Source organism: Montipora capricornis, chromosome 7 (genome assembly GCF_036669925.1).
Source record: "Montipora capricornis isolate CH-2021 chromosome 7, ASM3666992v2, whole genome shotgun sequence".
Taxonomy (NCBI): domain Eukaryota; kingdom Metazoa; phylum Cnidaria; class Anthozoa; order Scleractinia; family Acroporidae; genus Montipora; species Montipora capricornis.
Window position 1 is genome coordinate 20,876,783 of NC_090889.1, and position 12,500 is coordinate 20,889,282.

Consider the following 12,500-nt stretch of genomic DNA (forward strand, 5'->3'; position numbering starts at 1 on the left):
TATTAAATTACATGAATATAAATAAAATGCGAAATCAACTTGGAAAGGAACTTTACGTAAGTGTCTAGTCGATCTAGAGCTGGAGCACTAATTAGGGATACTGTAAATCCTATTCTCATAGCAAACCGTGTTTGTGAGTATTTTACGGATATTGAGCCTAACATAGCTAAATCAATTCCGGCGTCAGACAAATCTCAAATTTGCTTTTGAATGGAAGTTTTATTAATTCATTTTATTCAGTCCGCAACAGATCAAGAAGTCATTGCGATTTGTAATAGATTTCGATCCCGTACTTCAGCAGGATATGACAATATTCAATAATGTGATACAATTTGACAGGTCTTTAAAATAAGGAAAAGATATTTTTTACTTCATAGGCACTTTATTAAAAGAATTTTTTCATCTAATCAGTGCTCACCACTGACGTAAATGTTACAGGTTGAGATTAAGTTCAGGTCCATTTAAATCAAACTAGGTTAAAATAAATCCAATTAGATAAATTTAGATCAAATTAGGTGCATTTAATTAACCTAGGTTATTTAAAGGGATTTCTTTATGGGGTGTGGTTGGAAAAAAAGAGGGGCACGGTTTTTTTAGGAGGGGGTGGGAAGGGGGGGGGGGGGGTTGAAAACAAAACAAAAAAGCCACACAGGACTTGGACAAACTGTTGTCATTAATTTTAATACCAAATCCTTTTCTCCTTGGTACAAGAGAGCCCAGACTCTTCTCGGTCATAGTAAATTAAGAGACATTCTACAAAACATTTGGTGAAGTTAAAGCTTCGAAAAAGACAAAAGCAAGCAAAACAACCCTTTTTATTGACGACAACTTTTGCAACGATGCAGTGAAGTGGTTAGAAACACGTAATGAAGACAATAAGGACAGAAAAAATCTAACAAGTTAAAACGCAGCAATTATGAAAAAAAAAGGGTGGAAACTGGAGGGTGGCAAAATATTATCCAAGAACGGAAAAAAATTGTTCAAAAATGTCAAATGCACTCCAAGTTCTTTGCCAAGGCCATTCGAATATAGCGCAGAAAGGAAGAGACAAGTTGGACAAGTATATTAACTCTAACCCCAACCTTAATGCTAAATATTTAAAATCAGTGCTTAGACTTAATAACAACCAAAGTCGTTTTTACAAACTAACTCATGAAAAACATACGCTAACCACATCCCCTTACTTCCAGCACCGATTTACTTACCAATATATACGTACTTGCTAACAATTGATGGACTTTTTGTTTATGTTTCCTACTTTCAATTTCAACCTAGTTTAAAATTAAATTTATGTAGGTTGAAATCATTTCAACCTGAGTTTCAAATTTATCTGTAAAATATACATCATTAGTTTATCTCTTAATATTGGAGTTGTACACCAAGAAATGGAATTTTCTCGAGTTATCCTATTGTTTAAATCAGGCGATAACACTTTGTTCACAAATTACAGACCTGTTTCAGTTTTACCGGTTTTCTTTCTCCAAATTCTAGAAAGAATAGTCTACAATGGACTGTTTATTTTAAAAAAAGCCATGATATTCTCTCTCGGAATGAATATGGGCTTCACGTAAAATCATTCCTCTGCACATATTTTAATTCAATTGCATGACAAAATCTCAATTGCACTTGACATCAAGAAGGGTACGTTAGGCATATTCATAGATCTATCTAAAGCCTATGACACAGTAAATCATGAAATTTTGTTGGACGAATTGAACATTATGGAGTACGTGTTGCTTTACAATGGTTCAAAAGTTAACTTTCTTGTCGAAAACAATTTGTGCAATTCAATGGTCACAATTCTTCATCTTTAGATATAGTTGGGGAGTTTCTCAGGGCTCTATTTTAGGCCCCTGTTATTCGTGGTTTATATTAATGATCTATGTAATGTGTCAAAGGTCTTTGAGTTTATATCATTTGCTGAGCAAACACAGTAAACACCCGCATATAAGAACCTAGAATTTAAGAACCTGTTACTGATCTGTTGAGACTAAAAATTTCATTACATAAGAATCAGGTTATTGTACAATCGATTGTTAGATTTTTAAAATAAATATGACGTTCTTTCTTCGAGTCAAAATGGATGCAGAAAACATATCACTCTACCTCACATGCTTTAATTCAATCATGTATGACAAAATCACATATGCACTTGACAACAAAAAGGTTACGTTAGGCTTATTCATAAATTTATCTAAAGCCTTTGATACAGAAAATCATGAAATTTTGCTGGACAAATTAAAACATTATGGAGTACGTTGTGTTGCTTTAGAATAGTTCAAAGTCATCTTGTCGAAAGCAATTTGTGCAATATAATGGCGTATGCTTCAAAAACGGGCTGTAAGAATAGCGTCAAGGGGTGCTTCCGAAGCTCACATTGATCTTTTGACTTGGAAATTTGAATATAATTGAGAGAAACTATATACCGTATGATAGCCCCAAGTGTTTTATGACTGCAGACTCGGACATCTTCCCAAGAGATAGAAACATAGACGCGTGTCGACAGTACGCAAGCCTGAGAGAAACAGAGTTTTTTTGGAAGAATTAGAGAGCGGGAAATTAGTGTTCCAAACTTAAATTCGTTAAGTTTTGACCTGGCTGCTAGAGCTTTCCCAATCATATTGTAACGTTTCACTATCGGATGGCTATTAGAAGCACACTTAAAGTTCGGATGAACACAACTTTAATAACACTACACGATGCTATACAACATGGCGGATCTCGCTCTGAGATACCCATAACTCTGCGCGTTACATAGGTCCGCATAGCATACTTGTAAGACACTACATCCCTTCCTTTCCAGTCTTATAGTATTGTAAATAAAACGGCGTGAGAAATAAAACATGACAAAATTTATCAACAAATTGTTTCTATCAATCAAAGTCGATAAACAGGAGTTCACTCAAGCTTTTAAACAGTCCTTAGGCTTTCCTAGAACATAATCCTTGAATCTTTCAGGGGGTCTGATGATGCGCCTAGGTCTCTCTACCACTCCTGGTTTATCTTCAGACTTTGTGTTCGCTGGCACCGATTCAGTGGCTGGTTCAGGTTCGCTCACTGACAGATAGGGTTTCAGCGACGAACTATCTGTCTTGTATACAGCTCCCTCACTGGACTCCAAGGTTACTTGATGATACTTGATGATGATAGTGTTCCTGTCTCCCTAGTAATCTTTATGGGAACGTGATCTCCAGGGACAACGGGACTTGGTACTGCACCACGGTTTCCACCTGCATATGCTTTTTGCTTCAGCTACTGTCCCCAATCTTTATTCCTCATACTTTCATAACGCAAAGATTTCTCTGGTCGCAATTCCGATAGTTTTGTTCTACTCTACTTCCCAAACATCAGAGATGTGTGACACCAGTGGAGACTTGAGGTGATGAACTGTATGCCAACAAAAATTTCGGTAATTCATCAATTCACCTTTTTCCTTCCGCGGCTGCAATCTTCATGGACTTCAACAGTGTCCTGTTCTGTCTTTCCACCTCTCCATTCGCTTGTGGCCAGAGAGATGGTGACTTTCGATGTTCAATTCCGCATTCCTGTAGAAATCTTTCAAATTCTCCACTCACGAACTGTGCCCCGTTATCAGTCTTTAAGGTGTAGGTAAATCCAAAAATGTCCATCAGGGCAGCACTGATCCTGGGTGTAGTAGCAGACTTCATGACTACCACCTCGAAGAAACGACTATAGTAATGAACAACCACTAACAAATTCTCCCCACCGGGCATAGGTCCCATTAGGTCGGCTGCCACATCTTGCCACGATCCCGTGGGTGGCTCCGTCCTCTGCAGTGGTTCGGGTGGTGAATACTGTCCTGTGACTTGACAGCCATGTCAATCTCGGCACATTCACTCCACATCTCTATCAATTTTAGGGCAGCACACTTTTGTCCTAGGTCTACTCTTCGTTTTAACAACACCCTGGTGTCCTTCATGACCCAATTCCAACACCACCTTTCGCAAACTTTGGGGTATCACAATTCTATCTCCACGTAACACTTGATCTTTTCGCAGCAGCTTCCGTAGAGATTCAGTAACATGTGTGAAAAGTTCGGGACGAACTTTGATGAATATTGGACTAGCTGTACAAATGAGCGCGCTTCTAAGGCATTCTTTGGGGATTGCGCATTCACGACTGCCGCAATCTTCTCTTCGCTTGGTGAAACTCCCTCACGACTCAGGCTATTTTTTGAAAAATGTCAACTTCTGTAATCTGAATTGAACACGTTGCTCCATTTAAGGTCAAACCCCTCTATCTCAGGTGCCGTAAAACTGCATGTAGATTTTTATCGTGCTCTCCGGCATCTTTCCCATCAACGATTAGGTCATCAGCTTTGTTTGCCACTCCCTTGCAACCACGTATAATATCGAATATAATGCTCTGATACTTCTCGCGGGTTGAGGAGATACCGAACTTGAGCATCTTGTACCTACCTATACAGCACTGTGTGGGTGGCAAATGTGGTGATTTCTCTTGAATCTTCTTCTAGTTCGACTTGGTGGAAACCCCACTTGAGGTCAAGTTTAATGAAAACTGTTGACCCATTAAGATCGTAGAGAGCTTCTTCTATCGTTGGTATCGGATGACCTTCGCGAATGATCGCTTCGTTAACCCTTCTCATATCTACGCAAACTCGTAAGTCACCGTCCGGTTTTGGGGCTACCACGAGTGGTGATATCCGAGACGTTGGTGTATGGCACTATTCCTCCCACCTTGAGTATAATTTCTCCAACTCTCAGCCCTCCTCCAACAGTAAATGCATAACCATCTCCTTCTCTAGAGACTTCTTCTGCTACTGGATACGCTTTCTTCTTATTTTCTGGAACGATCCCCTTCTGGCTACTTGACGATAGTTTCTTGTCTCCACAACAGACCGCAATATTTCCTCGAGCTCCACAGTTTCCACCATCTTTAATCTTAGCTGAGCAGCACGAATCCCTTGGGAAATGGACTAGACGGTTGCAGTTGCAGCATGCTTTGGATTGTTCGACCCCAGGCCCTCGCGATTTGATATTTGATTTGGAGGCAGTGTGGCCAAGTGGTTGGAGCACTTTCTTCAAATCCAGAGATCCTGAGTTCAAGACCCTCTCTGACTACTCCTCGAATTTGATCCTGGTGGTCCTTGGTTCAATTTCCCAGCTGCACTTGTAAAAAGCCAACTGGTTTGCCTCCAGCCAGTTGGGATTCTTAATAGTTGTTGTTGTTGTTATGTTCTGTCGTTTCGTTGTGCTTCATTAGCCCTGAAAAGCCCCTACGGGGAGCGGTCAATTAAGTATGTGTTGTATTGTATGTTTGGCCCTCCTTTCTTAGGGTCACGCCTTCTTCCCTTCGTTTGGAACTTTTGCTGTTTAACTGAATTACCTTGACCTCTGCTACAAACCGGCGACTTGCTCATCGACTCCACCTGCGCATCTACAGCTTCAGAAGCTCATGCAATGTCTTGTAAGTCTTTTAAAGTAGCATTTGTTTTCTCCAGAAACTTTCGTCTGAGCATGCCGTCTCGGCATTTCTCGATCAGTTGGTCCCGATTCGTCTCATCCACGTTCTCAAATTCACATGTAAAAATGACCGCCTTCTGCCTTAACCTGCAAACAAAGTGGTCTACTTTCTCATGAGATTGCTGCTCTATTTTCCTGAAAACACGGCGTTCAAAAGGCACGTTTACTTTCGGTGCAAAATATCTATCCAATAGCTCCACAGCATCTTTGTAGTCTCTTAATTCTTCTTCCGTACCGGCAAGCGTGTAATACAAATCCTGAACTTCTTGTCCTGCAATGTGCAACCAGAGATCTAGAGCACCTTCTGAAGATCTTCCACAATCACTTTTTCCAACACATATAAATCGAACGAGCGTTTCCAACGGTTCCAACGTACCCATAAAGTGTGGTGTTCTGCCCTGGGTTCGAAACAGGGTAGACTCCGTACTTCATTCGTCCGGATCGCTGTTGGCTGACTTGGCCCGGCTGGTTGACTGGTGTTTTGTTCACTCATTACGCTCCAAAATTCCGTAAATCCCGTGCTCGTCGCCAGTGTAACGTTTTACTATCGCATAGCTATTAGAAGCACACTTAAAGTTCGGATGAACACAGCTTTAATAACCCTACGCGATGCTATACAACATGGCGGATCTCGCTCTTAGATACCCATAACTCCGCGCGTTACATAGGACCGCATAGCATACTTGTAAGACACCACACATATCGCCAATGATCTCGCCAGCCACAGACAAGTTGCTTGTCACAGTTGCACCAAGATAGGTAAACTTTTCTAGCCTGATTTTAGATTCAAGTTGAGGCTGAAGGCACTGCACGATTTAGACTGGAGTTCTGCCTGACTGTTAGTAAGTGAGTTCACGGATGAGTACTCACCGTACTTTGCTTTTTTGCCTTGAGTTGACCTGAAATGAAAGTACAAGGGCACTTGAAGTTGTAATACAGGAGAATCGAGAAAGCACACCAAAAGTGTTGGTGCAAGGACGCAGCCTTGATTGACGACACTCAAGAGAGAGAAAATGTTCTGACGACGATCCATCATGGAGAGAAGTAAAAACTACCATATCAAACAAGTCTCAGTGTAACGAGGACAATAACTTATTGACTTGGTTCGAAATAGTATTTAAAGTAATAATGAACAGTGTTACAACTGATTTTCTGAATTAAATACCTATGTACAGAACAGAAGTCTGGATAAATACAGAACGAGTAGCCTGACAAGCAAAACGTCTATGTTCCAGTGATGAAATACTGGGAAGGAAAGGGAAATATTTCTCTACACAATGGTTACTTCTGAGAGGGCGGCGCCGTGTCATTCTCCCCCAAAAAAGGTCAGATGTATTAAAACAGCGGCAGCAATGGGTGTCAAGACATGCGCCAATGGGGCCTTCTTAGTCTGGTGGTCGGGGCTCTCCCAAGATAACAAGAAAATTGTGCACAACTGTGAAGGGATATCGCAAGGAAGGCATTGCTTATTTTATTTCGAGCGAACTCGAACTTCGATAACTAGCCTTATCCATTCCTTAAGGTTTTCCATGGTGCTCTTCAGTTCAGCAATGCTCAAACCAGTGTCATTTCGCAGCTGGTCTACATATGTTATTACTGGTCTTCCTTTCCTACTTGCGCTATGCTTTGGTTCCCAGAGAAGTAGTTCACTTATCACCTCATCCTTTCTTCTCCAACAGTGTACTATAAACCGTAGTCTCCCGATCTTTAGTGTATTTGTAATCTTAGGAAGATTGCCGTACAGTTCCTTATTGGTTTTATGTTCCTTCCAGGGAACTCCAAGAACTACTCTGAGCATTCTTGTGTACGTACTATCTAGTCTATTCCTCATCTTTCCAGTCGTCGTCGAACTTTCAGCACCATAAAGCAGTACACTTTCAACTTTGGTCCGAAAGAAACCTACTTTGAGATAGTTTTGTAGGTTTGATTTCCACACTTTCACCATTTTGTTGAGTGCACTCCAAGCTTGTCCAATTATTATATTCATGTCCTTTTCACTGGATTGTATCCACGAACCAAGATATTTGAAATTATCTACTTGCTTCAGTTTGTTCCCTTCCAATGTGACAAGATCTCCTTCAGGTTGATCGTACAGCATGTATTCCGTTTTCTTGTAAGTAACATGCAGACACACTGTTTTCGCAGCAAACTCCAGTCTTAATAAGAGTTGTCCCTCTTCAAGACAGTGAGGAATTAGGGCAAGATCATCTGCGAAATCAGTGTCGGTGATGTATGTTTCTACATGACGGGAGCTCTGTTTTGGTGTAAGCTGGAACCCAGTGTGTGTTTCTCTAGAAGCTTCTCTAAGGGCATAATCCAGGGCAATGATAAATAGGAAAGGTGCGAGTGAGTCTCCTTGCAGAACTCCCGCAAGAATTTCAAAGAATTCTGTATCACCATCAGGAGTTATCACCTGTGCTTCGGTGTCCTTGGAGAGTATGCTGATGGCATCCACTATCTTTGTTGGAATTCCATATGTCTTCACGATCTCCACCAATTTCCCACGATGAATCGAAGTCTACTGAAGTCTACGAAAGTCAATATTGCAGGTAGCCGTTTATCTTTTATTCCCTCTATGAGTCTTCGCAAGGTTAAAATTTGTGATAATGTAAATCTACCCTTACGAAATCCATTTTGGGTCACTCTGAGCAGAGGACCCAGATGAGGTCTCATACGATCCAGTAGAATCTTGTTATAGATTTTCGCAGCAGTGACAGTTAAGGATATACCACGATAGTTTCCTGTGTCACCCAAGTCACTTTCTTTGGTAGTGGTATTATTTAACCCAGATATTCGGTCGATCACACCATTTGAATGTTTTGTTGCAGATGTCACGCAGTTGTTGATTTAAGGCACCAGTTTTCCAGACTTCTATTGGTATGTTGTCGAGACCATTTGCTTTGTTATTTTTGAAACCTTTGATACTTTTAACCAGTTCTTCCATGGTTATGTTATCCGTGTTCATGGGAAGAGGTTCATGTATTATTGAAGCAGTTAGTTTTATTGTGACACTGGGTGGTTGACCTAAAAGGTTTGAGAAGTGTGTCTTCCATTTGCTGACGCGCTCTTCAGGACTTTTAGCTTTTATTTGTCCCTTGTTTGTGCCCTTTCCTCTTGTGAACTCGTTTACCGTTTCCCATACAAGACCGGAACGCATTGAACCAATGAAAGAAACTAAGATTTCCAAAAGACCATGGATTAGGGTTGGCGTCAAAAAACATGAAATTGCCCCAGACTAGCAGATTAAGAGAATATTCAGCAGTTAACGTTACCTTTTGTCTTCCTTTTACATTCATGAGTGGGTTGGGTGGGTGGGTGGGTGAGGTCAAATATGGACTGATAGGGGCTTCTCTCAGGATGAGGTCCGACCTTATCCCCGAGAAGAAATGTAAACCGCCATGAGACTATATGTGATATTCGCGGTATTCAAATCTATTACCACTGCCATTTAAACCAACCAATGCCAGGTTTTTCTTAGACCGCGAGAAGTCTCTCTTTTGCTCTAGAATCGTCGAAACGAACGCTTGCGTTGAGCTTTCAATGGCTGAAGCTGTGGTCTCAAATACTGCCGGCGTTGGTTACTCTACCCAACGCCCGTGGTATTTACGACCCGCAGTTTCAGCCATGCATTGAAAGTTCGTTTCAACGAAGCAAAAGAGAGACTGCTCGCACTCTAGGTTTTTCTTTAAGACTTGGACTAATGTAGTGAAGTCCGCCTACTTAAGTTTGTAGCAGAAATCCTGATTGCCTTGTCACAATAATTCGAGTAAAGGAGGGATTATCCATTCCAAAACACTCATTGTAAAACTTAATTTTTTTACTGCAATACTTTATTATAGTATTTTGCTAAACAACACAAAGTAGTGACAAATACCGAGAACGGATCATTACAAACCATGTTCAATCAGAGGGGCGTTGATATCTGCAACGCGGATATATATTCGTAAACGCGCATTGCCACAAACAAATTCAATTCATTTGACTTCTATCAGGTCTTTGCTATCTTGTCAAGGCACTTCCAGACTTTAATTTCGTCAGTCAATGTATCAAAAGCCTACATAGTCCCGTATGTAAAATGAAGCTTGAAATATTACAAAAGATAATCTGTCAATCAAGGAATATTAATTCGTATCTTTGTAGATGCCGCAGCTTCCCGCAATAATTAAAATTTTCCCATGAGGGCAAGGTGGCTCAGCAGGCCATCTCGAATCTCACATTTAACAAGCGCAAATGGAATATTTTCAATTAATTTTTTTATGTATACGTATTCTGAACTTTAAGGTACTTGGAAATTTCACTTCTCGTCAAAATGTTGTTTCAGCTTGGCAACACTTGGGGTTACCACAGGGATAAGCCAATTAGAACGCTAGGAACACAGTATCAAAAGATAAATAATTTGACATTCAGTAAATAGATATTCGCATCGATTGCATGGTTTGGAGAAGCAATGAGTTTTCTAAATGTGTCTTTCACTGCTTGTCTCACTTCTCAGTTTTGATATTAATCCAATGACAGTGAATCTATTTTTAAATCAAAGCTAACATCACAACTTTTTGTCTTAGCTTATGGTCAATGAACAGTTTTTATTTCAATGTGCTTATTATGATGATGATGATGATGATGATGATGATGATTATCCAGTTCCATGAACACCTGCCTCATATTCATTTAATTTCCGCCTAATGTTGATGAAAATCCCTTTTAAAGTAAACACAATTACAACACAGAGAATTTTAAGAAATAACACGTTTTTAAAAAAATACATGTTTCAACAGAATCTTCTGTCATCTTCAGTTTGAGTTACAAAGTGCAGAGTTTGATATATAGTGTGCGCAAAATGCTACGAGAAACATGACAATGAGAATATCCCTATCAAGAGTGAATTAGATATCTAATTCACTTGGCTAACGAACAAAACACTTATGGAAAAACCTTATTAAAGAAATGTCAGCAAATATGACACTTCAAATTAAAAATGACTTCTCAAAATACAAGGAAATATATTTAATGCAAGTCTCTACATGAGATTTGAAAAATACTTTATGTTGATTAAGGAAAGATTTAGCCGACTCCGTTCATGGCCTCAAACTTTCAGGTTTATGACGGGAGCGCTTTGTTGTATTCATCTGGCTTTCCTCAGATCTCTTCCATAGTGTCTCGTTTCTGCTGATGTGCCACACAATATTTTCTCGCAAGTTCACGGCATAGTTTGTATACACCAAAGCTAACTGCACTCAGTAAAAATTATCCAGTGAATGCGACTTGGATATGAGTCGGAAATGACCAATGTGATCAAATTCAACTAGGGCCAATGGAGTTTATTTTTACGAAAACTTCATACATTCTGTACATTCTGAACTTTGCGGGGGTTCTCGGAAAGTTTCGTCTCTCGCGACAATTGTTCTTAGCTCTTGAACGCTTAGAGCGTTCTTCCAAGCGGGATATGAGATGATAATTGAACTTAGGTGAGCCAACGAGAAGGCCACAAGCGAAATATCGGCAAAGTGCGAGACTTAAACAATATTAATTACCTCTTTGCGTCTACTGGTCTGGAGAACAAAATAGTTGTCTCAATGTGTCTTTCACTGCTTGTCTCACTTCGTTCATCTTCCAAAAGTACAAAATTGGATTTAAAGTTGAGTTGAAAAACATTAAAGTTACTGTGACATGCAATGCAACAAAAAAACTTGACGACCGTTTTTCTTTAATTTCTCGAAACGCGAACGACGAGAGAGCTCCATACGGGAAAAAGCAAATTACTAATGCCAATTGCAGCCACATTGTAGTCGACAATGTCTTTTTGTATCGTGTTATATTCAATGAAACTCTTTCATTTGCTTGTTCCTGAGTTTGTGCTTGTGCTTGAGATTGATGATGACGAAGCCTGAGAAAAATTCTGGTATAACAGTACATGGATATTATTACACAAAGTAATATAATGGTAGCCATGAAAATTCTCCATGCGATGTTGCTGAGAAATCCAATAGCGAGAACTGCGATGCCAAAAGAGACCCAGAAGGCTATTAGAAACATATACACTCGCTTTACGGTCACAACTTGTCGGTATCTAAGTCCTAATAACAACGACAAAAGTCTGTCCACGCTTATGGCAGTTATTGTCCACAATGATACTGGAACCAAAATAGTGCTCGCTATCAGATGCGCAAAAAAGAAATCGTGACAAACCTGCCACCATTCTTGCACCATGGAGATCCAGTAAATAACGATAGTTACTTCTACGACGCCAACGGCGAGATCGCTTACTACCAAATTTCGAAGCAAGACTTTGGAAGGTGGATGAATCGAGGTTACCTTGGGAAGCGCGAGTAGGATAAGAGTGTTTGCCGAAATTGTAGTAAACGCAACAATAATGTTGACGACAGAAAACCATGTCAGTTGCTTGTGTAAGCCTTTGGTTAATTCTTCCGAGCAGAATACGCTAGCGTTGAATGTTGTCATTCTCATTCAACCAGTCACGATGACGCCGCCTGTACAAGAAACCTGTAGCCACAATTCCTTTGGCGTATTATTTCTCTTTCAGGTAAATAAAGCTATAACAGTAAATTTTGTGGACGCGTTTTGGTGATCCCGAGGTATAAATAAGGACCTTACGCAGCCAATATTCTCTTCGCCTTGCGAAGGTCCTATCCCATAGCTACAATGTTAAATTACATGAATATAAATAAAATGCGAAATCAACTTGGAAAGGAACTTTACGTAAGTGTCTAGTCGATCTAGAGCTGGAGCACTAATTAGGGATACTGTAAATCCTATTCTCATAGCAAACCGTATTTGTGAGTATTTTACGGATATTGAGCCTAACATAGCTAAATCAATTCCGGCGTCAGACAAATCTCATATTTGCCTATTTATGAAGGCAATACTCTCTTCGTTTTGCTAAGCGCCTTTACTGCAAATTAAAGTGCAATCTATCCTAGTCGTCACCTGAGATTTCAAAGTCATTTTCTAAAATGAGAACCTGTTTAACTTTTAAGG

General features: G+C 40.0%; 2 protein-coding genes across 4 annotated transcripts in view; one reads left to right on the forward strand and one right to left on the reverse strand.

Moving 5' to 3' along the window:
- Positions 1-44, reverse strand: part of LOC138057409 (melanocyte-stimulating hormone receptor-like) — a 1,781-nt gene extending 1,737 nt beyond the window's left edge. For all 3 annotated transcript variants that reach the window (XR_011133660.1, XR_011133661.1, XM_068903438.1), the window contains exon 1: positions 1-44. This exon is cut by the window's left edge. The gene's annotated coding sequence lies outside the window, so the exon portion shown is untranslated.
- Positions 1-12,500, forward strand: part of LOC138057408 (tripartite motif-containing protein 2-like) — a 29,347-nt gene that overhangs the window by 1,735 nt on the left and 15,112 nt on the right. The window lies entirely within an intron of this gene.